This window comes from Lissotriton vulgaris, chromosome 2_1, assembly GCF_964263255.1.
Source record: "Lissotriton vulgaris chromosome 2_1, aLisVul1.2, whole genome shotgun sequence".
Taxonomy (NCBI): Eukaryota; Metazoa; Chordata; class Amphibia; order Caudata; family Salamandridae; genus Lissotriton; species Lissotriton vulgaris.
Window position 1 is genome coordinate 698,622,574 of NC_141687.1, and position 4,214 is coordinate 698,626,787.

Sequence of the window (4,214 nt, forward strand, 5' to 3'; positions counted from 1 at the left end):
CCGTCGACGAAAAAGAAGTCATCTTCGTCGTAGACTCCGTGGACGAAGGCAACGTCGACGCCATTACCGTCGACGGCGATACCATCGACTATACCGGATGCTGCCAGTGTGGCTCCATCGACGACTTCTTCTACTTTTGCCTCTCTGCCAATGTTCTCATTGTCGTCCACTGACTCTGCCGATGTTCAATCTCTTTACCAACGCCGCAAGGTGCCTGTGGACCAGATTTCCATCTACAGTGAACCGCAACCTCCCTCGCCTTTGTTTGCCACAGACTCTGAGCAAGACTCTGAAGAAGATGTTTACGAATCATTTAGAGCAGAACGTAGTCCATCTGATTTGGTCATCAAATGCCAAGATTACAGTAACGATGAGGAGGACCAATATTTCCAGCAGGACACTACGCCGGTTCAGGCTCCTACCGCGACGCTACCCTTGTCGCTTATTTCTAATCTTCAACATATGTTGGACGACTACAACAGACGTTTTCCGTCCTCCACAAGTGCCTGCAGCCCCTGCTATTCTGCAACCGGTTACTATACCGGCTCCGGCTCCTTTGGCACCTCTGCCTACTTCTGCTCCTCAAGTTCAAACATCTGTTCGGATACATGCGACGGTGTATGCCGACGATGAGGATGAGATTTCTCCTGACCACGAAGATGGTGAGGTTCATGACGATGATGAGAATTACGATATGGCGGAGTGGGGTAATTACCAAGTTCAGACACCGTCCCCATCTCCGGCCACACCAGGGGATTCTCCTCCTGTAGATATTGCGAGTTTCCATCAGTTAATGGATAGGGAAGCTCAGCGCTTCAAATTGCCTAGAGTCCAAAGAGAAGAGGATTGTTTTCTTTATGACTTAAAAAACCAGCCATTCAAACAAGTCCATACTGTGCCTATAATTGACTTTATTTGGGCCGAAGGAGTAAAATTGATGCAGACTCCTAATACACTTCCGGCTCAGATGCCCAGGTTGGAAAAGAAATACAAGGCACCTGTTGGCACTCCAGCATGCCTCATTGGACAGCCAAAGCCCGATTCAGTGGTTACACAAGCAGCTCAGCGTCGTTCACGGAATCCTGCATCGGCTGTTACTGCACCACCAGATCGCGAAGGTCGTCACATGGATGCTATAGGCCGCAAGTTTTCTACGATGGCTTCCACCACAGTGAGAGCGGCCAATGCTTTGGCCATTTTGGGGCGTTACGACCGCCAAATATGGGCGGACATGACAGCTTATGTGGCCTTAGTTCCGGATGCTTCAAAGGCGGAGGCTTTGCAACATCTCCAAGAAGGGGAGAAAACATCGGAGGAGATAATTGATTGTGCCGTTGACATCGCCTGCACTGGTTTTCGGCAGCTCGCTGTAGCGGCTGTTCTACGTAGGCAAGGTTGGTTGCGTTCCACATCTTTCCGATAGGAAGTACAAGCAAAGATCCTGGACATGCCGTATGACGGCGAGTCTTTGTTTGGGGCTCATGTTGATAAAGCTTTACAGTCCATTAAAAAAGATACGGACACTGCTCGCTCTCTAGGAACTTTGCAATTTCAGGAACAGCCCTTTCGGGGTGAACGTGGACGCGGCACCTCATCTACTTTTCGAGGTGGAAACACTCAATACCGTTCCTACAACCAAGGCAAACAACGCTATTCAAAACAACCAGCAGTAGTCTTCCCAACAACAGTCTTCTAAAACCTATAGGGGGAAATCTTCTCACAGGGGATCTGCTCCCAAGCGACAATGACTTGCCTTTACCCCAAAAAGTTGGAGGTCGAATCTTCCTGTTTTGTTCTCAATGGTCCTCCATCACTTCGGACCGTTGGGTTTTGGACATCGTAGAGAAAGGCCATGCTCTGGAGTTCGTCAAATTTCCTCCGCCCACCCCACCTTCCGGCCCGCCACTAGCACACATAAGGGAACTATTACATCAAGTTCGTCTTATGATACAGAAGGGTGCCGTCGAAGTGGTACCAAAGTCTCAACGGGGTATGGGATTTTATTCCCGTTTTTTCCTTGTCATGAAGAAGACGCTGGATTGGAGGCCGATACTGGATTTACGAGCACTCAACAAATATCTCAAGTGCCAATCCTTCCGCATTTTAACGCTGGTGGAGATCTTACGGCTACTCTGTGTGGGATTTCATGGCAACTATCGACCTCCAAGACGCCTACTTCCATGTCCCTATTCTACCGCGACATCGGACGTTTTTACGTTTCCGAGTGGGACAGAGGGATTTCCAGTTCAAAGTATTGCCTTTCGGCCTAAGTTCAGCCCCTTGCGTCTTTACGAAGGTGTTGGCTCCTGTGGTAGCTTATCTACGTCTTCAGGGTGTACAGATTTTTCCTTACCTGGACGACTGTCTTCTAAAATCTCAGTTTCGTACACAGCTGCTTCAGGACACTCGCCTTTGTCAGGAGGTGTTTCGCTCCCTCGGTCTATCCATCAACATGGCCATGTCCCAATTGCATCCAGCAACCTGCAAGAACTTTTTAGGGGCCACGTTAAATACGGCTCTTGCAAAAGCATTTGTGTCTCAGGAGCGACAACAAAAGATTCTTCAATTGGTGTCTCTCTTGCCCGCAAGACAGTCCGTTTCTGTCCGACTATTAAAATCATTTCTGGGAATATCGTCATCGTGCATTGCATTAATCCCCAATTGCAGATTACGGACACGTCCCATTCAAGAGGAACTGGATGGACAGTGGCACCAGGTCACCGTTTACTTCAACGACATAGTCTGTGTCACCGCCCGCATGAAAGCGGCCCTCAAATTGTGGGCGCGACCATCCAATCTGTCGACCGGGTCATCCTTCCTTTCCATCACTCCGGAACTGAGTATGAAGACGGACGCCTCGTTGGAGGGATGGGGTGCTCATCTTCAAGGCCTGTCCATAATGGGCAAGTGGACTTTGCCTCAGAGAGCCTGGAACATCAACAGGCTGGAGCTGATGGCCATTTTTCTGGCACTCAAGTCATTTCATCTCTTGATCCAAGGAGAGTCAGTCCTTATTCAGACGGACAACACAACCAGCATGCATTATATAAACAAGCAGGGCGGAACAAAGTCTCCAATCTTGTCGCAGCTGGCACAGACGGTCTGGGACTGGGCTCTAAGTCATCAAGTCACTCTCACTGCAGTCCATCTACCAGGGGTTTCCTACATCCTAGCGGATTCCCTCAGCAGGTCCACGTCATCGACCCAGGAGTGGGAGTTGCACCATCAATCACTCGAACTGATTTTTCGGAGATTGGGGCATCCACCGCTGGAACTCTTTGCCACACCACAGAACCGGAAATGCCAATTTTATGCAAGCTGGCATCCTCACCGAGGATCACAGGGCAATGCCCTTTTGATGAACTGGTATAATCTCTTTGCTTACGCTTTGCCTCCAATCCCTCTGGTGCCTCGGGTATTGTGGAAAATGCGGAGACAGCCTTGCCACATTCTTCTGATCGCCCCCAGGTCGCCTCGTCAGGCGTGGTTTTCAGAGCTACTCCTTCTATCCCAGTGCGAACGCATCCGTCTTCGTCCTCGAGTGGACCTTTTAACGATGGACAGGGATCAGACTTGCCATCCAGACCCCTCCTCTTTGAATTTGTCAACTTGGAACCTGAGCACCTTGAATTTGCTCACCTAGCCATCCCACCAGACTGTAGAGACATTCTCGCTCAGGCTAGAGCTCTGTCAACTGTTAAAACCTATAAACTTAAATGGAAGAGATTCTGCCATTGGTGCGCAGCTGCTGGGATCCATCCCATTCATTCCACGCCTGCGCAGCTCCTTCCATTCTTTTTGCAACTTGCTCAGTCTGGACTCTCGCATTCAACTTTGAGAGTTTTTCTGGCGGCAATTTCCCGCTTTCGTCAGGATGGGGTCACTTCCCTTGGTTCTTCCAGAATTATACGTCAATTTTTCAAAGGATTATATCGCAAGTTCTCACCGATCAGCCCTCCTCCTCCTCCTACTTGGCACCTCAACATAGTGTTGTCACAACTTATGAAAGCACCTTTCGAACCTATACACAAGGCAGACTTGAAGTTTCTCACTTGGAAGGTTGCACTTCTCCTTGCGCTGACATCTTCTCGTTGCGTAAGTGATATCCATGCCTTCAATATAAGTCCTCCGTTTCAACCTGACTGTGTAGTGCTTCATACTAATCCCACATTCCTGCCTAAGGTGCCTTCAGATTTCAACATTAACAAACCTGT

At 49.2% G+C, this 4,214-nt stretch overlaps 1 pseudogene; it reads left to right on the top strand.

Annotated features, from left to right (window-relative positions):
• Positions 1 to 462: 462 nt before the first annotated feature.
• On the top strand, positions 463 to 1,696 carry LOC147731002 (uncharacterized; annotated as a pseudogene).
• Positions 1,697 to 4,214: the final 2,518 nt, after the last annotated feature.